We start from the raw sequence: 21,689 nt of genomic DNA, 5'->3' as shown, positions 1-21,689 counted from the left end.
TCCGTATCATCAATTTATTGGGAGCCACCATGGTACTTTCATCACACAGTTGGGATCTCTTCTCCTTGCTGTTGCTGCCTGTTCCCCAAGCCCCAGGGACTTTTTCCTTGGACCTGCTGCTGACTGTCTGAATTTCTCTGCCTCAAGAGTGGGGGAGGCTGGTCGCCTTAGTGAGTGCTACAGGGCCAGAGGTTATTTCACCAGAGATATTAGGGGACACCAAAACCAAGATGGTGAGGAGAGGTTTCTTGGTTTGTGAAGCCAAAGTCTAAAAATCCAGGAGAAGAGTCTGGTGCCTCTCCACTCTAGCAGTTGTTACAGACTTGGCACAGAACCAAGAATGTGGATGTAGGGAGATTGGGGAGAAGCACTGTTCTTGTTTCTGGCCTATTTTATGAGTAAGCAGGCAAGGCACATGGTGGTAATCTCTCTGGTCAAGCTGCTTTTGATTAAAAGAAACAGAAACCTACTCAGGGTTCAGGCAAATGGAATGAGAGGAAGGGCTGGCCCTTCTAAGGTAAAGCTAGCAGGGAGATAGGGGACAACAGGCAAATTGACTGGCATGTCCAGAATAGTGGGTCAGCTAGGCTCAAATGCCAGGCACTAAATGGACACAGGTCACTGTCATTCTCATCCTTCTGGAGGATGTTTATTCCCCTGGGCTACCTCCTGCCTACACAAAGATAGGAACTCTTGAAGCCCACACTACTCCAGAAACTGCTCTCAACAAAGTCAATATTCTCTCATCTCCGAACTATGTTGGGGAATTATCAGAGTTTTGAATAGGATTCTGTCTCTCTCCTTTCCTGATAGAGAGGGGCTAACTTTTCCTGAATATTGTGCTTGCTGTGCCAACCTAAGAGCTAACAATACCTCCTTGCCTCTCTTCTCTTTTTGCCTCCATTCTTCTTTCTCCCTGCTTCATGAACTGGGCCCCTTACTGCTGTAGCCTTTGCTTCTTTTTATCTGCATCCTGGTGGAGTTTAGGGCGTGGAACACAGAGAAAGGCTGGGAGAACCAACTCATTCCTAAACTCTAGTTCTAAAGAGGTCAGTGGAGTACCTCTTAGCCAATCCTTACTAAATTCATGATAACTTACCTCTTAGTATTCAGTCTCCGCAGCACTGGAATTTCCCATTCTAAGCTTTCTGAACCAAACTTTCTGGTTCCAGAAGCACATCTACAAATAAATTATTTGTGACAACCAATCATTAGCTCCTGGAGGAAGTACACCCATTGGCATTCTTAAAGCTTTACCGTGTTGGGCATCGTATGTATGAGGAAACCAAGGCTCATAAAGGTGAAGTGATTTGCCCAAGGTCACATGAGTTAATGGTAGCACCAGGACAAGTTCTCAGATCTTCTGTCCTTAGTCCAGGAATCTTTTCATTACACTATCGTGCCTTCCTGAGGGTTTGTTCATCTTTGGCTTATGCAACACTGTCTTGTGTTGACATTATCTCCATAGCTTAGAAATAGGCCAGTTACCTGTTCAGCATTTTATATCTTGTTTTCCACAATGGAGCCTCAAAATAATAAGACCTGCTAATGTATAGAACTGGGGCATCACGGGACTATCTTAGATTCTCAACAAGTATGTTAGTAATCCCAAATCCTGGAAAGGGCCTGTTGGTGTGTTCTCATTTAGAATGCAATTCTACAGCCTTGGTTTCCAGAGGCTATACTGTCACAAGGCTTTAACGTGGATTATGGCCATAATGTCCTTGAGTAACCCTTTCTTACATTCTGGGACCAGGTAAAAATGCAATGTGATTGTCAAATCCTATTTACATTTCTCCTGTGTTCTTGTGAAGATTTAACTCACCTATATTTTATCTTCTATCATAGACACGAATGTAATAGTAAAATGTAGTGGGGAGAGAGTATAGCATAAAGAGTGAGATGGTGGGTTCTGATGGCACACAAACCTGAGATCATATCCTGACCTAGCCACTTGCTAACTGTGTGACCTTGGGTAAATTATATAACCTCTCCAAGACTCAGTTTTCTCATTCATAAAAGGAGAATTATTTGAAATAATTATATAAAATAATCCATGAAAAAGGCTTAACCCTGGGTGTGGCCAATAGTAAATGCCCCCCCCAAAATGATTTGTTATTATTGCATTCCTTTGAACTACCTGAGTGTTCACTATATAATAAGAGACCTTGAATAGAAAAAAAAGAAAAAAAAAGAAAAAAAAAATAGGAGACCTTGAATACTCAAGCTACTAGATGAACTAACTGCATTTCTTTGGCATATTGGCTATGCTAAGATTTGTTCTGTTCCCTTTTCCCTCTTTCTCTAGCTCTTCTTATTTTTACGTGGTATAAACTTCAGTTAAACATAGGCTTCTTCTGACAAACAGAAAAGAATAATTAGTAAATTTCATTAATTATAGTTCTGTTTAATACTTTGAATTTTAAAATTAATTATGTTTGTCTTAGTTCAGATAGTTATTTTGAATATAACCATTAATATCCTTAGTTTAATTAAAATATATGTGTTATATAGCACATGTGGACAATATTTGATATGTTAATTTCAAGGATATCTACTTCACTAATTCCCTCTCCTTCTTTAAGTTTTTTTCCAAATCTCTCCTTCTTGACAGGGCTGACTCTGGTCATCCCACTTAATTCTGCAAGCTTCCACTTCCCCCATTCCTACCATACTCCCACCCCCACTGGGACTCCTGAACTGCCTTATTTTCCTCAATTTTTTTTTCCATAGCGTTTTTCTCTCTCTCTTTCTTTCTTTCTCTCTCTCTTTTCCTCCTTCTCTCTCTCCTTCTCTTTGTCTCTCTCTCATTAATATATCCCAAGTGCCTAGAATAGTGCCTGGGTCATAGTAGGTGTTCAGTAAATACAGTAAATATTAGTTGAATGTTTGTTAGGTGAATACACTGGCATATTTAATTAAAGTAGAGCTACTTAAAGTACCAAATGATTACCTTCCATAGTAGAAATACAAACAAATCCCTGAGCCATTAACTTCTATTTGTCTTTTCATATTTTCCTGCTAAGCTAAACTAGACTTTAGTAATGACTATTTATATATGTATGCATGTGTATATATGTACACACATATACATATATAATGTGCATATAAATGCACATACATACACATATGTAAGAAGATTAGATTTTTTCATAGTGCAATAACTTTTAAGTCTGTTAACAGTATAATCCTTTTTTCCTTTTCTGTATTTTGAAGCAATGTTTATTTCTAAAGACGTAGATATTACATCACATACCCCAAAGAGCAATGAACACCCTAGAGTAAAAGTTCAGAAAATATTTCTTTCCAAAACTCCCAGAGTTGAGTCCAGTGCTGGCCCAGATCCAGCTAGACAACTGAATTATTTGCCATGTTGGTGCTTGACTATGGAGCATTATTTTAGAGTGAAGCTCAGAAGGAATCTGTTTTTATCTCAATTAAACTCGTTATTTGCTGCTTAGCCCTGGCAGGCTGACTTCATTCATTTATTCATGAACATTCATTTAATTCACTTATTCATTTCCCACTCTTTATCAAGCATTGGGCTAGCTCGTGGTTATATAAGATGAAAGGACAAAGTTCCTTCCTTTAAGGAATCTAATCCAGGGGAAGTAATAGACAAGTAAAAAGGCAATTATAATGCAGTATAAGAGCCTCTTTACAGCTGACAATAGGATGCTCAAGGAACACAAGAGGTTAGGATAAATTCATGGTCTCTAAGTAATCCAGACCACTCCAGGTTCGCCCTTAGGCTATCAGATTTTTGAGATGCAACAGCTCTTTTGTCTGTTCTGAGATGGCAATTGCTCATGGCCAGGAACAGAGGAAACAGAATATATTATTATTATTATTACTATTACTGTTATCATTATATTTTTGACAATAACAATGACAGTGAGGAAAAGGCAGTTTACAGAACAAGCAATTCCATCTTACTCAAAATTAAGGCAATGAAAATTAAAATAATAATGCAATAAATTTATTCAATTATTGAGCACCTGCCGTGTGCCAGGCACTGTTGAAGGTGCTGGAGATACAGCAAAGACTAAAACCTACAAAGCCACAGCTCTCAACAAGCTTATATTCTAGTTGGGGAGACATAAAATAAACAGATGAATAAATAATAGGTAGGTGTGTGAGCTTATAATTAGAGTCCTGGCTGAAGCCCAGTTTGCAGTGGGTCCACTGGGCCCATGGATCCAAATAGGGGTCATTTCCCTCATCCTCAAGTATATAATTGAGATTGACAAACATGGAAGTTGGATGTGGAGAAAGTCAAGGATATGATAATAATATTACAGTTTTGCTCCAGGGCTATGTTAACTATCCCACTTGTCACAATATAGCCTGAAAAAGAGAGCTGGACTTCCCTCAGAACATTATTACATTGATAACATCATGCTGATCAGGTGAAAAACCAAGAGGTGGTTAGCATGCTGGACACCTTGGTAAGACACATGCGATCCAGAGGGTGGGAAATAAAACCTATGAAGATTCAGGGATCTGCCACTTCAATAAAGTTTTCAGGGTCTGGTGGTCAGGGGTGTGCTGGGATATGCCTCTAAAGTGGAGGCATATTACTCATATCCAAGAGACACATTACTGCATCTTATATCCTCTACTACAAAGAAGGAAGCACTGTGCCTGATAAGACTTTGGGGTTCTGGAAGCAACAAATCCTACACCTAGGAATATTGTGCTTGTCCTTATACCAGTATTATGCAAAACTACCAGCTTTGAGTGGGACCCAGAGCAGAAAAGGGCTTTGCAGCAGGTCCAGCACAAGCTTGGGTTATGGTAAGTCTCAGCGGGAGAATCACAACGCAGGAGCATTCTGCTGGAGTTCTGGAGCATGGCCATGCCATCTGCAGCTAAACATTAAGTACCTTTTGAAAAATAGCTCTTGATATGGTACTGAGCCCTGGTAGATGTGAAGTACTTGACCATGGGACACCAAGTAACCAGAACTACACATTATGAGTTGGGTTATTTTGGACTCACCAAGTCATAAAGTCAGACAGATCCCACAGTAGTCCATTAGAAGATGGAACTGGTACATCTGGGGTTGAGCTGAAGCAACACCAGAGGTCACAAGTAAGCTTCATGAGCAGGTAGTCCAGACCCCCATGTCACCCACCACAGTTACACCAGCATCTCTCCCTCAACTTACACCTACCTATGCCATATGGGAGTCCCTGTATGACAGCTTAAAAAGAAAGAAAAATGCTTGAGTTTGAGCTACAGATGGGTTGGCTTTGCATATGGGAGCAAGCCAAAAATAGAGAGCAGCTATATTATAGCCACCCTCAGGGATGGACATGAAGAGAGTGAAGAAAGGAAATCTTCCCAATGGACAGAGCTGCAAGCAGCATACCTGAATATTTACTTTGTGAAGAAGGAGAAGTGGTCCAAGACAAGGATGTATATTTGTTATTTATCGCTGTATTACAAATTACCTTAAAACTTAGCAGCTTAAAACAACAAATATCTCACAGTTTTTGTGTGTTAGAAATCTGGGTGTGGCTTGGCTGGATCCTCTGGCTCAGGGTCTCTCAGAAGGCTGCAACCAAGATTTCAGCTGAGCTGGAGTCATCTCCAGGTTCGACTGAGGGAGGATCTGCAACAAAGTTCACTCATGGGGTTGTTCACAGGACTCAGTTTCTCACAGGATGTTAGACCAAGGGCCTCTGGTCCTTGCTGCCTATTGGCCAGAGGCCTCCCTCAGTTCCTTGCCACATAGGCCTCTCTATAGGATAATTCACAGCATGGCTTCCATGGGAGTGAGCAAGTAAGAGAATAAGAGAGGATGAGCAAGATGGAAACCAGTCTTCTGTAACTAATCTCAAAAGTGATATCCCAGTACTTTTGCTGTGTTCTATTTGTTAGAAGTGAAGCACTAGGTCCAGCCCACACTCAGGGGGAGGGGATTACATAAGGGCATGAACACTAAGAGGTAGAGATCATTAGGAGCCATCTTAGAAACCACCTTCCACAATAGATTCCTGGGCAATGTCAGTAGCAGCAACCCAGTAGAGCACTGGAATGGCCTCCTGAAGGTACAGCTGAAGTACCAATTTAGTGGCAATACCCTACAGAATGCAGTGCTATCCTTTGGGATACAGTACCTTTTAGAGACCTCTGTATGAAACTCTGTATCTCCTTTAAGAAGAATACAAAGTGTGGAAGCAGGAGTAGCCTCACTCACCATTAATCCCAATGACTCATCCTGGTGATGCTGGGATCTGCAGGGTTAGAATTTCTGGTCCTCAAAGGAAGTGCCTTCTTGCTAGGGTCCAGAGCAAGGAGGCCCATTGAATTACAATTTCACCTGGATACTTTGGAACCCTTGTGCCCAGAGACCAGCAAACAAAAAGTGAAATCATCATCTTGGCAGGAATAATTGATCCTGATCAGCAAGAGAGATAGGGCTGTTTTTATACAACGAGGCAGGGATGAACACATGTAGAACTCAGATTACCCACTTGGGTACCTCTTGGTACTCTGTTACCCAATTGTAACTGTGAACGGGCACATATAATAACCCTGGTGCAGGAAGGATATGAATACCCCTCAGGGATGAGGGTTTGGGTTCAACCACCAGGAGAGCCACCAATACCTGTTGAAGTGAAGGTTGAGGATGAGAAAGATTTAGAATGGATGATAGAGGAGAGAGAGGGCGAATACCGACTTTGACTAAGACTAACTGCAGAGATGGGACAATAGTTAGTCCCACTAACCTCCTTTTCTAAATTTTCCCTCAGGAAGAAAGGACTATGGGAACCATGGAGGAGCTGCTCTTTGACCTTGTGTGGAGAAGCGGATCTGTGAGGTGCAAGGGGTGAACTGTAGTGACCATGGAAATGTGTTGCTCAGATGTCCCTTCAAGAGAACCAGACGCACGGTGTGTAGTGCAGCCTCCAGCTACTGCACCTCTGGATACACCCCAGAGTTCACTCTGAGGCCACAGTCTCCCCAGTTTGGTCCCAGCCAATGACTGCGATGGTGGGGTACTAGAGCTGGGCCATTTCTGCCCAATGGGAGACATCTCTGATGGACAATCTTAGCTTTGGATTGGCCTGGCCAAGCCTTCCTTGGAGTTGTGCTGCAGTCTGAGGTTCCTTCTACCCAATTCTCCTTCCCCTTCTCTCCTTTCACATATGTTAGACCTGCACCACAGTCTGAAGTCTCTTCTGCCTGCTCCCGCTCTCTTGCCCCCTATATCCTTCACAGGCTTTGTCCCTAGCAAATCTTGGACATGTCTAATTCCTTCTCAGTGACTGCTTCTTCTCAGTCCTCACCTGAACTGACACAAAAGCGGAGAGAGCTTATCCCCTGGAGTTCAGGGTAAAATTCCGAAAGAAATTTCTTAAATCTAGATAGATTCTAATCCAACATGTGAGTATCCCAAATACAAATCCACACTGCAGTCCGACTTTCAGAGCATAGATTTGTACATTAACAAAAACTGTATGGTGACTGACAAATAATAACGTACAACTGAAATTTCACAATGTTATAAACTATTATGACCTCAATAAAAAAAAAACAACAACTGTAAATTCCCGTTGCTATGGGCGATTAGATACAATGCTCAAGCAGGCAACTCCTCAGAAGGGTAGATGAGTACTGAAAGGAGTCAAGGTAGGAGTTGCCTACTGCTATAAATTCTTGTAGGGCAGAGTCTTGGTCAATGCCAAGACTTTGGAAATCTTGAATGCTACAGGAAAAACTGAAATTCCATTTAAGGTCCACGCTCAGAAAGAGAAACTAATAAATAAGAGGTTAGATGAGTCAGAGAGCTGTCCTCCTTTGCGTGACCTGTAATCCACTCCGCAGGACATCCGTCTGATTAAAGGACTTAAGTAATTTATTTTAACAAGAGTGGTCAGCAGGCTTTCCAGCAATGAGGCTTACATGTGAAGTAAAAGATGCCTTTGGAGATTCTTGGCTTGGTCTCTTATTTATCATTCAGACCTTTCTTGCTGTAAAAAAACACTTGATATATTTAGTGTTCCACCTCCGCCTCTGCATTTTTTCAAGAAAATAGAAGTCCTGTGGGCGTTTGGTTTTAGAGGCAATCGAGTAATATATAAGATAGACCCCAAATTAGGGGACAAATGCGTGGGAAGTCAAGCCCCACTTCTGTCTGTTAGGATTGAAGCTTGTGCAAAACAGATATCTCATTTCTAAACATGTTTATTAGACACCTGAAGATCTTGCCCTGGATTTTTTATAGCATTAAAGAATTTTTCAGAGTCTACTCTGAGGAGCTGAGTAGTTTATCATCAAAAAGTGGTCGAACCAAAAGTTCTTTCAAATGGCAATGGCTCCATTAAAGCTAGAGAATGGTCTGGCTTTCTTTTTATTAAAAATTTTTTTAAAAGCAGATGAAGAATAGCAGAAAAAGGACAAGAAGGAATATAGACAAGTTTTCAAAAGTTCTAAAAATAACAGCTAATATTTACTGAACATCTACTACATGCAGGTTTTACAAGGATTATCCCATTTATTCCAAACAAGAACCCTAGAAGATAGAGTGCCATTATTATCCCCACTCTCCAGATGAGAAAACTGAGAGACTTAGAGAGCGGAAGCAATGTGCCCAATGTCACACAGTCAGGTCCATACAACTCTAGGGCAGGAGCTGGCAAACCCTTCCGCAAACGGCCAGAATGTAAATATTTTCAGCTTTGTGGGCTATAAGGTCTCTGTCTCTCCATTGCAATTGCTCAGTTCTGCTGTCGCATCATGAAAACAGCTATAAATGATAACGTAAATGAATGGGCATGACTGCGTTCCAGTAAAACTTCATTTACAAAAACAGGCCAGCTGGATTTGGCAGGTGGGCCTAACCCTTGTGAATGTTGTTTCCTGTCCTCAGGTGGGACAGTGTTTTAAATTGTGAAGCACACAGGTTGCTTTTCAAAATAAATGTATTTGGAATCCTGCAGAGAAAATTCTAAGCAAGTTGGAACTATCTAAAAATACAAACTCTTTCATTTGACAGTTACTAGCTGAGTGCTTACTGCTGGGATGTTGGCAATACAGTGATAGTAGATAACTCAGATGGAGTTTACAGGAGACAAAAAGACAAGTGAATAGACAACTATTGTTTTAATACACTGTACAAGGGCCATATGATAGGGACAGTGATTAGGGTACTAAGAGAACATAGAGGAAGGGGACTAACATTTCCTGGAGAATCAGGGGGCTTCTGGCAGAATGGGCCAATGATCAAGCGCCAACTCCGTGCTCCTACCACTCAGCCCCACTCTCCAGGAGCAAAGCTTATTTGAAAAACAATAGCCGGAGCATGGCTTCAGTTTGCTGTATAGACTCAGCCTCTTTACAGCGTAAAAGTCTCATGCACTAGAGCTTGACAATGTCACCTGAAGGTCTCTTCAAAGAAATCACCAGTTTATGTCTAAGGGTCTTAGTTCCTCTAACTTTGCCTTGAACCCTGACCCTCTCTAAGGAGCCATCGGGCTCACTCTCAGTTGTCGTCCGCTCCCCCAAAGAACAGCATGTAAAGCAAGTAACTGTGGATTGACCTGCCAGTGGTTCAGAAACCTGGCTGTCTATCAGATACTTACTTGAAAGAGAGTTCTAGGGCCCTGACCCTAGAGATTGTGATTTAGAAGGTCTTGGTTAAGTGTCTGAGAATCTAACTTTTTAACAAGCTCCACAAGTGATTCTGATGTGCATGAACTATGTTTGGAAACTGCTGGTCGGGAGGATTTCTAAAGTTGCTTTTAACATTTCCAGGCAGCTATTCTGTGTTTATTGCCATGACTACATTTGCAAACATCCTACCAAGAAGGAAGGAAAAATCTAACTGGTTTTAGGGATGTTTACCACCATTTCTACCTTCCAATCACTACCATATAGGGACAATGATTTGTTTGATAGGCTATTGTGCGGAAGTCAACTTTGTTGCCCTAATATGCTGAAGAATGGTCAAGAGCTCCTTCTTGTTAGGTAACAGAACAAAAATGCGAATCTTGGATGGATCATGCCTGCATGCTTATTTCAGGCATGCTTTACATAGCAGAAGAGCAGCACCTGTGTATAAATCAAGCCTTACAAAGCACGAGCAAGATTCTTCCTGCCTCCAGGTTCTGGACAGGCAGGGGTTGGCAGGCTTCTTAGTCCCCGCATTAGTTTAAACTAATGTCCAGGAGGGTCATTGAGTGCCAGCTGGCAAAAGTTATAAGCAGGGGAAGGAAAAGAATAAAGGAGATGGAACATATAAAAGAGGGAGTGTTAGAAGGCAATGAGAAAGAAAAGAAATATTGGAAGTGGGAGAAGGTCTCCCATCTCCTGATTCTGGCTTAAAAATTAGTCTATTTATTGGGTTTAGGGTACTCTGGTACTCCAAAGACCTGGGATTTTCAGCCTCTATTCCAAATTAGGGCATTTGGGGAGAAGCAGAGCCACAATCTCTGCAGGAGGGTTTTTAACCTAACAAAAGTTCTGGAAGCCATCCTGGATACTAAATTATTGCGTTTGTCTCTTCAGAGGGTATAGAGTAGGAGGGCATCTTGTTAGATTGCTGTAATTTGAATACTATCTTATAGGGACAATCCTATAAAGGTATCAAATGATTACATTAAGCCATAATTATTCATACATAAAGTTGACTTTTAGAGATTTTTTTAGATATAATATAGGTATTAGAAACTCCTGAGCCTGGGCCGGCCCCGTGGCTTAGCGGTTAAGTGCGCGCGCTCTGATGCTGGCGGCCTGGGCCCGGATCCCGGGAGCGCCCCGAGGCACCACTTCTCCGTCCAACGCGAGGCCGAGTCCCACGTGCAGCAACTAGAAGGATGTGAACCTATGACGTACAACTATCTATTGGGGCTTTGGGGGGAAAAACTGAGTAAATAAAATCTTTAAAAAAAAAAACAAAAACAAGTGAATTAAAAAAAAAAAAAAAAAGAAACTCCTGAGTCTTGATTCTCCATTGTCACTGTAGTTCCGTTATTGATATATTGGAGAAAATACTCATCCTGTATGTTTCTCAATTTCTTTTTTGTAATATTTGTCACCCTGCTTCTGAGCATTATAAAGGGCCAGCTAACTTTACCAAATAATTATGACTTAAGAGTCTTAGCATTAACCAGCCAAAGGGTTTAACTACCATAGCTATGACCCCAGAATTGTTCCTGAGGCCTTTATGAAGACTAAAAATGAAAACAGGCATGCTTTCAACTGGTTTTGATGCAGCAAGAACTTTCCCAAACAGTCAACTCTTAATTTTCCATGATTTGGAGCAAAGTGCACATTTTCATCTTACTTTGGAATGTGTTTTTATTCTAGCATTTGAATAGGGATATTTCTAGGATTCTGGGAATTCAATGGACTTTAAATAAAATAATGTTGCCGTTCTGGGAAGATCTAGCTCTGAAGAAATTGGACAGCAGGCCAACTTCTCATTCTTAAAGATGAGTTAAATATGCAGGGGGAGGGAGTAATGTCACAAAGAAACTGAAAGGCAGATTTGTCATGGATTTGGATAATCAACATTTGGCTGTACTGAATGACAGTTCAGACCTTGTTTTTCCTCAGATGGTGCTCCCCTAAATTAGTGTTTAAGGTGAAAGCAAATGCTCATTTTGACCAGGATTTTAAACAAATTATAAAATAGTTATTTTTTAAAGTACCAATTATTTTTGTAAGCACTAGGTGGATCAGATTCAGCATTTTATTCTATCTTGTGTGTGTGTGTGTGTGTGTGTGTGTGTGTGTGTGTTGTCTTAGTATGGAAGAGGAAAAAATAAGAGGTTATATTCCTCAAGTCTACACATGAAGGAGAACTATTCAATTGTAGCAATGACATAGTTAATATTTTAATTTTTCTCTTTCCCTTTCTCTGAAATTCTCTCCTCCTTCCCCCATCAAGGTAAATTTCCCACAGTGTGATCTGCCTGACACGGTGATAGCAGAAAGGAAGGGGACGGGACAGGCTGCTGATTTGCCTTGCCCTGGGATCCCTACTGGAGGGAAGCAGGTTGGTTAAACCTGTTCTCCATCGTTTGCTGATGGGTCCTCCAAGATGTAGCTCCTGGAGGGAAAACAATTTCAGCCCTCAGGTGCAGAGGAGTTAAGTAGTTTTGGGAAAATAAACACATCTTTGTAACTCCAGATTGTCTACAAATTTTATCTGTACAACGGCCAGTTTCAAGGAATCTTTCTGCATGCTGATAACATACCCAACCCTAATTCTACTACTTGCACAAAGCCATCAGATAGTTTGAGATTCATTTAAACACACACACCATGTATTTTGTACAGTTTAGGGTCTTCTGTTTGAGACTTGTACAGTTCACTACTAAGAACCGCCATTCAACTGTTGCCTTAATAAAAGGTAAGAACTGGAAGGAATTTTGAAAATCTTGTCCAGACCTTTTCCTTTATAGATAAGGAAAAAGCAGCCCAGAGAGGTTCAGTGATTTTTCCCAAGGTTACACAGCTAGTATCTGGCAAATCAAAGACTAAAACCCACACTTGGTACACTTGTACGTGTGTGTGTTTCTCACCACATCTAGGAAAGAAATGTCCTGAGAGACATTATGAAACTCATTAAAAAATTAACTTAATGGAGGTCGAAATTAAGGGTGTCTTAATTAGCTATTAAATTTTTTAAAGCAAACTCTTTGCTGAGGACCCTCAGGGCACAGTCATATTAAAATATTTTAAGCCGTATAAAAGCCTCACTATAATTACTAAGTAGGCATGCCAACCTGGAAAGATGGGTTTGTCAATAAGTAGGAGCAAATGCTTAATAGCTCCAGAGCATTAGGCTACCTGCCTGGTAGAACTCCTGTTGCTGCTTTGGTTTATCATAGGTCTTAGAGGACATGGAGTGATGAGGACTGCATTCAAGTTCATTGGGGAAATGCACAAATGTGACCATTAGGAAAAATACTAACTTCTGATGTGTAAGAGAATAAGGTGGCAATAATATTGATCAATTTACGTTGGTAAGGAATCAAAGTAGACTAATTACAATGTACATTTGTAAGGAATCAAGGTGACCAACAACTTGTTATTAATCCAGCTAACATCCATACGAATGTTGGACAACAGTGTCCTACTTTCTAGCTTCTTTGATTATTTTGGCCAGGTTTGCTATTTCTCATGGTTTCCTTTTGTCCATTAACACAGTGGTTCTCAAAGAGCAGCTGTGAGGGTCCTCCAGATGGTTAATCTCCAACAGTCTTGGTATTTCTGCATAGATTAGTGGGCAGCTGCTTATAGTATGAAGCAATGTTTACTTGCCATGCAATTTCATGCCCCTTTGTCTGTACTGTACCCTCTGCCTGGAATCCCCTACCCCTCTTCTCTGACTGATGAGCTTCTACATCATATTTCAAAGACTAGGTTTAAATGTCATCTATGAGGTTTTTCCTCACCCCCGGGGGGTGGCGCTAATCTCTCCTTCCACTATGCGCCATTTCATTTAGCACACTCCCTCTATTACAGCACTCTTCAGATCATATCAAATCACTAATTTACCTCTCTATATTTTACAGTGGAATGGGGGCCGTGAAGACAGTGACTATCTTCCCCAGCTTTGTGGCCATAGGGACAGCCTGAGTAGGCTTGTTAAATGCACGCTGCTGCCTCATTGTTTTACGACACACTAAGTAAGTGTGTTCATAGAATCTCATCTCGGGTCTAAATTTCTATCTTAATTTTTGGACCCCAACTCCACCCTCCTTCCCACCCCAGTGTCCTGAGGGACCTCTGAAGGGTGAGGTGGACTTGGACTTTCACTATACCTATAGTCTTTCCCTCAGGGTCTTTCTGTTCATTTTGATGGGAATTTGGTGAGAATTGCTCTTTTGGGCCAATGGTTTTCCTAATCTGATTCTACCTTTGTCTCCTAGCATCTTCTATCATCTTCCACCATACATCCTGACCATATCCAGCTGGTACACACCATTCATCAAAGTTCCCTTACACTTTCACAGTTCCTGGCCTTTGCTCAGATTTGGCCCTCATTCATTTATTCATTCACACATACTTGCATTTCATTCATTCATTCAATAAGTAATTATTGAGTACTTATTATATGCCAAGCACTGTTCTTACTGTGTTCTGCCAGGACCACTCTTTTCCCCCTTTAGACATAATTCTTCCTTCTCCTTCCATCTCTTAACACTTTTTTAAAATTATATTTTGTTTAATGATTAGTTTTTGTTCTGGCTTTCTTCTCCAGCAGATGAGGAGCTCTTGGAGGATGGGAGATAGTCTTCAATGCTGTCTCTCCCACCCAACCTGGCATAGCCTTTTACAGGTAACCTTCCCACAGGAAAAGTCTCTTGAATTGAAAAGTGAGTAAACCAGTAACGACCTGCAGAGGAAGATGGGAAGGTTGGCGGCTTCCAGAGTTCTCCCTTGTATGCTCTTGTTAATCTCTCCCACAGGCCACGTGAGCTAGCCACAACGAGCATAGAATTCCCCATTAGGTACGAAAATTTAATGCCACTGAATCGTATGCTTACCAATGGTTAACATAACGAATATCATGTTATTTATATTTTGTCCTAATAAAAGAAATAAATGTTTTGCCCTGGAGTTAGGGAAATAAAGAATAAAAGAAGACAAATGACTTGAGGGCACTAGTGGGAAGGAGAGTTGTTTCGGGAAGGAGAAAAAGAATGCCTAGAGCTTATCCTGATTCTTTTCTGCAAACTGCAATCCAATTTTCTAACTACGGCATGGCCCAGTCCTCTTCCATAACTGGGAGGATGGGATGGATTTGTCAAGCTACCTTACAGACAGAACAATGGTGGGATAAGCAGAGAAGACTGAGGTCCTCCCTTCCATTCTCCTGTGCCATGTCCTCCATCAATCCTGAATTTCTAGGTGTCACTTCCCAACTTTGAATAATGATTTCTAGTGACATAGAAATATTTCAACTATTTCAAGAGTTAAATGTATCTCACAGGTGACAACTGTGCTCTGTTATGATTATTAAATATAGAAATGGCCTTAATATTGCACTTTAAGATACAAAAAACAACAGAAAATTTGTGTCTTATAGTATATTGGTATACACATGCACCTTAATATCACACATACACACATCCATACACACATGTATATACATATATGCATTTATAAAGTATTCACATAGATATATGTGCATACACATTGAAACTCACTTTCTAAAACAAGGACCTGGGGGCCAGCCCGGTGGCACAAGCTGTTAAGTGCGCGCGTTCTGCTGCGGTGGCCCGGGGTTCGCTGGTTTGGATCCGGGGCGCGCACTGACGCACTGCTTGGCAAGCTATGCTGTGGTGGCGTCCCATATGAAGTAGAGGAAGATGGGCATGGATGTTAGCCCAGGGCCAGTCTTCCTCAACAAAAAGAGGAGGATTGGCAGATGTTAGCTCAGGGCCGGTCTTCCTCACAAAAATAAAATAAAAAATAAAACAAGGATCTGTACTTTTCTAAAATTACACTAAATCCTTATGTTTGCCAAACAAGACAGCATGATAGGGAAGGAATTGGGGCCCTTGTGCTATCATATCTCACTGGGCAAGCACAAGGCAGGAGGTGCACTAGAGGCTGCTCTTTCTGGAAACAGCCCAGCACTTAAAGCTGACCCTGAGATCAACACCATCAGTGAGACGAGTTACAGGACTTCATGGCAGCACATCACAGAAACTCAGGAACATATCAAAGCATTCGTCACTCTGGTGGTAGGAAATAAGCTGAAAGAATTTAGAGAATTACAATCACACATAATAGCGTTATCATTGGGAACTGCAGAATTTGAATTATGTGCACACAGGCCTCTCCTTTGAAATGAGTTCCTCTGGCAGGTACATACTGCTTACAAGCACTCAAGGGAAAGGGGGTTCTGGATAAATTCAACTAGGGACCAGCTACCCACGACTGGACAAATGCTATACAGTGTAAACAGGAGGATGGGAAGCAACTAGGGTGGGTGAAAATCAATTCTGAGCAATAAGTGCAGCTTTGGCAACACTGCTGGGGGATTTTTTCCCCTGCGATGTGGTGGTTTAGGACAATCATGTTGATGGACATGCAATCACTGAGGCCCCTGCGTGGAATATTCTCTGGTCCATAGGTTTATGCTCCTCAGCATCTACAGCAGTATGGTGTGTGTGTGGGAGGAGGCAGAGCAGAAGCGTGGTGGGGAGGGCTATAGCTCTGACCAGATCTCTCTAACTGTCAAATGCTCCAAGCCCCAGGTACAGCTCTTTCACCAAGGGTAGAGACCAAGGTAGCCCACAGCCTGGCAAGCCTCTCAATACCTCCCCAAATTGGCAGATAATCTAACTCACCAAGGTTCCTTTAAAAACCTTTAAAAACACGGATTCCTAGACCCTACCACCCAAAGAGTCTGATTCAGAAGATCTGGGCTGGAGCCCAGAACCCTGTCTTTTTTAAAACATTCCGTGGATGGTTCTGTCATACAACATGTTTGGGAACCATTGGTTTAAGTGATGGTCCATTTTTGCTAATGCTTAACAAAAATGAAAGAGAACAGAAAGAGAAAGATGGTGGAATGGCATTGGAGAGTTCTTTCCTATCTCTAAGGGTCTTCAACGCTCTTCTCTGCTGTGTGAATGTCCATGGCCCTGAGGTTTTTACTGGATGATGAGAGAGGAAGTCTTGCAACCTAGAGGTCTATGAACTGCTTCATGCTGAAGAAGAAGAACCAAGAAGGAGCCATTTGTAAACTGATTAAGATGATTTCCCTTCCTGTGTGGTTTGTCCCCAGGCAACAACTAGGACTGAACATCTGAGTGAATCTAAATTACTCAAGTCTAGTTCAAATCAGTATTTCTCCCTCTATGAATAAGGGAGGATGTATTCATTCCCATTTTGTGGACATGGTCTTTCCCTCACTTTCCTATCCCCTGATAGTCTAGGCCCTAGTATTTAGAGCTTTATTAACACCAGGTTAAAAAGTTTAGCAAAGACACAGACCAGCTGCCAGCAATCTTTTTATAAGCTTAAGAAAAAATGCATAAAAGCATTATTCTAAACCCCAATGCCAACCTTGTAAGATTCTTGTTGTTTTGAGCATATTTTAATGAGATTACAAACATGGCAGGTTCTGTTTTTTGTACCAAATAGGTGGCCACTAGTTTGAACGGCAGCCTGGGTACCTTTGCTCCTATCCTCAAGGTATTGCGTATTCCTGAAGGATATTCTGCACCAGATGACATTGCTGAAGGATAGCCTGGTGGTCACGCGCACACAGTTCACAGGGCTGAGTGCTTTACAGAAGTCAGTAAAGGTACCACCCGTGTGTCTTCCGAGCATCACTCCTGTCCCTCACTTCAAATGAGATTTCTTAGGAGGTTAAATTGAAAGATATATAATATATTTCAAAGTCTCACTATTTGTTTTTTGTTTTTTGTGTTTTTTTTTGTGAGGACGATCAGCCCTGAGCTAACATCCATGCCAATCCTCCTCCTTTTGCTGAGGAAGACTGGCCCTGGGCTAACATCTGTGCCCATCTTCCTCCACTTTATATGGGACGCTGCCACAGCATGGCCTGACAAGCGGTGCATCAGTGCTCACCCGGTATCCAAACCTGGACCGCCAGCAGCAGAGCGCACACACTTAACTGCTACGCCACGGGCCCAGCCCCTCACTTTGGAATGCTCCCAATTGCATAATTATTTTTTAAAATCACATTTGGTAGCTCACATGGTTACCAAATTTTTAAAAGAACTGGAATCAATTACCTCGTGTAGAGAATTTTCAACTCTCTAAATATATAGAATTTCTTTTAGTCATTCTAGGAAGAGTAAGGAAAAAGAGATAAATTATTATTCAACTTCATTTTCAATGGGTGAATCCAGAAGCAATCTTACCAGCATTTTTGTAACTCGACCTATGTGCCAAGTCAGACAACCATGGTCTTTGCTCTGACATTATTTGGTAGAAAATGATGTGTAAATTTAACAAATAAATAAGATGCTTTTAAAAACAAATACCTCCAAAATGTAACTATCAACTTAGAAAATCAGTGGATACTGTGAAATGACATAAAGTCCCAATTCCATTTCCAAACATATTTATCAGCACCAAAAAATCTGCTGAGTGGGGAATTGTGCTAGTTTCTAGCAATGCAAAAAGGTTTGAGACACAGTCCTGTCCCAGTTACTTGCAATCTTTTTTGGAAAACATACCTCGAACATGAACAAATGAATAATAAATCATAGAATTTTTACCCAACCTATTTCTTCACAAATCATCTTGATTCTGGCAAGAATTATCATAATGGAAAGAACGTCAAGCCAGTGCTGACAACATAGTTCAGAGAGTTTAAGTGCAATCTTCAAAGGAAAAATTCAAAGGAAGAAAGAACTAATTTACTTTATTCTGAAATACTTGGAGAGCTTTACTTACAGTAATTTCTTAAGCTGAATATCACGTTATTTAAACTTTTAAACTGAAATAGCTACCATTTTCTGAGAGACTTCAATGTATCAAACACTTTACATATGTTATTTTGCATCCTCACCTCAGTCTTCAATGCAGAGATTATTATTATTACCTTACAAATGATAAAACAGGGACTTGAACAGGTTAGGACACAGAAGATGGTAGATTACATTACTGTTCACCCTTATTTGCTCCTCTCTGTGTCAGTCCAGAAGTGATCATCTGACTTGCTTTGGCCAACAAAATGTGAGCAGAAATGATGTGTGTCACTTCTGGCAGAAGCTTTAAGAGCCAGTGCATTGTTCACCGTGATTTGTCTCTCTGCCATGAAACCAATAGTGTTTCAAATGAGGCAGCCTGAGTCCTGGAGTGAAGACTATGTGGAGTAGAGCCACGGTCAGGCCATGATGGACATGTAACGTGAATGAGAAACAAAACTGGGATGTGCTAAGACACTGATATTTTGGGATTGTTTGTTTCTGCAGCAAAACCTAGCCCATCCTGAGCAATATACATAGTAAGTGGCAAAAACAGGATTCAAACCTATGTCTATTTAATTTCTAAGCCCTGGGCATAGAAGAAAGGTTCTTGGCACAAAGTAGACACTCCATAAATATTTGTTGAAGGAAGGAATGTGTAGTTGTTGCCCAGAACTGAACACAATATTTCAGATGTGATCTGATCCGCATAAGAATCATCAGGAGTACAAACACTCTTTTTACACTGAACATCTGTTAATGAGGCTTAGAGTGAATTAGTTTTTTTTTTTTTTGTCAACCGTACTTATTTCTTTAACAAAAATGTGTTGTCTACCTAACACGTACAAAGTACAGAGTGACATGCTATGGGTAATACAAAAATAAAAGGTAAAAATAATTGTCTTCCAGCTATTCATAATTTCATGAGTAGGAGTCACACATTCACAGCCAGCTGTGTCACAAGGCAATGCATAAAGGGTTGGAGAGAGTGTTCTGTTGAATGCAGCCTGCATGTGGAACTAGGCAGCCATGACTTTCAGTCACTCATTCTACAAATATATATTGAGTATCAACAATGAATTGGGTGCTATGTTCGCCTCTGCAGATACAGATAAAAAAATACCAGCCCCTGATCTCAAAGATCTCACAAGCTAGTAGTAGAGACAGATCCATTAATAGGGAATTACAATAAGAGCTGTGATAAAGTTAAGCTCAGGAAGCTATGGAGATATAGAGGAGGAATAGCAAATCAGCCTGGAAGAATCAAGGAAGGCTTTCTAGAGGATGTGATCCTTAAGTTGATTCCTAACAAATGAGTGAGTTTTTGCAAGATGAGGAATCAAAGGGGACGTCCTGGTGGAGAGAAGGAGAAGTTAATTCAAGCCCCAATGAACAGTGCGCAAAAAAACCAGGCAGGCCACAAGACAAGACAGTCTGAAAGAGCATGACTTGTTTGGGGAGACAGCAAGTAGCACACTGTCTTAGTCAGCTGAGGCTGCCATAACAAAATAGCATAGACTGGGTGGCTTAAACAGCAGTGATTTATTTTCTCACAGTCACCTTGGGGGTTAGGGCTTCAATGTATAAATATTGAGGGGACACAAACTTTCAGTCCATAACATAGTAGCCGGAAAATAAGATACAATTTGAGGAATAGTGGAGGAAGAAAATTGAGAGATAGAAATTACAGAGTATAGTGGACACTCATTAGATCTACCCTCAGCTCACCACGATTCCCAGTTCTTTGAGAATGTGCTATAACAGAAGGTAGTCCCCAGTGGTCACACCTGTGCCATGTGCTCCTCCCATGATCCTAGAGAGTAATCGATTTATCCAAGCTAGGCCATTCAGAATATTATTCCTAGGAATTTTGAAACTAGAAGAGAAGGACACAGTGCCTGGGAATATTTAAGTTGAGTCCCATTAATGACAGCCCCATGGAGAGAAGGGCCACCAAAAATAGTGCGTAATCAGCACAATTATGAGTGGTAGCCCTGGTTAAGGTTTTTAAACTTCTGCTGCTGATATCCTCATGGTTGCCTTTGTTCAGTTTCTTCTTGGGACTTTGTTGTTCAATTCCTCCAATTCCATAAGCTTCTCCAATATCTTTCCAATAAACTACTCTCTTTTTTTCTTGAGTTAGCCAGAAGCTCTTTTTGGTTCCTTGCAACCAAAGGAATTTATACTATTAGAGATTATTATATCATGCTAGTGTGTCTGGATTTTACCCTCAAGACAATGTAGAGTCACTGAAGGGTTCTGAGAAGGGAAGTAACGTGGTAAGATTTTTGTTTTAGAATGATCATTCTCTCGGTAGTATGGGAGATGGGTAGATTAGAAGGTTGTTGTAACATTCAAAGCAAGAAATAGTGAGGTCAGAAGGATATTCGTTCTGAGAGGATGAATGGATTTCAGAACTATTGAGAAAAAAGAATCAACAAGGGCTTGGTGATCAAATGAATGAGTAATAATTGATGTGTTAGGAGTCAAAGATGACTGTAGAAAGTTGGGCTCCAGTGACTGGGAAAATAGAAAATGGTGCCATTCAATAAAGGAGGAGGACTTGGAGAGAAATAGTAATAGAGAAATAGTAATCATTTAATTTGTAACATATTGAGTTCTGGGTATAGTCAGAGATACGGTCAAAAGTCTCGGCAATTAGATATACTGATTTAAAACATAGGAGCAACATTTGACCTGTAGATTTAGGGACCATCAGTGTATAGGTTGTTCATGCTAGTGACTATTGGCAGTGGATAAGAATGCCTAGATGAGATGAGACTAGGGAGATGAGAAGAGAGAAAAGGACTGAACCCTGGGGAAAAGAGATAAGAGGAGGAGAGGAGATAATATTGTTCTAGAAGGCCAGGCGGGAAAGTTTCAAGAAGGAAAACAACGACAATGTCGAATGTCTTTGAGGCTGAATAAGGCAAAGGCTGAAAATTCAACAGTATTGAGAAATTAGGAATTGGTTGCTGATCATGGCAAAAAATAACTTCAGTGGTCAGTGTTAGATTGAAAGAGATTGGAGTGAATTAAGGAAAGAAAAGAGACAAGCAAGGTAAAACGGCAAGCTTAGATTCCTCCTTTCAGTTTAAGAAGGTTTGAAATTATATTGTTAATGGGAAAGAGAGAAGATGTTGACTACGGACACCTAGAAGAGTTGGAGATGAGGTTGGAGATCTTAAAAGAATAGTGACACCAATATGGACAAATGCATGTTCCTCCCCATCAGCGTTAAGTATAGAGTTAAGAAGGTGGGTAGTTGGA

This window comes from Ceratotherium simum, chromosome 2 (genome assembly GCF_057802395.1).
Source record: "Ceratotherium simum simum isolate JZ-2026a chromosome 2, ASM5780239v1, whole genome shotgun sequence".
NCBI classification, from domain to species: Eukaryota; Metazoa; Chordata; class Mammalia; order Perissodactyla; family Rhinocerotidae; genus Ceratotherium; species Ceratotherium simum.
The sequence above is the reverse complement of the archived record's forward strand: the minus strand, read 5'-3'. Positions refer to the sequence as shown.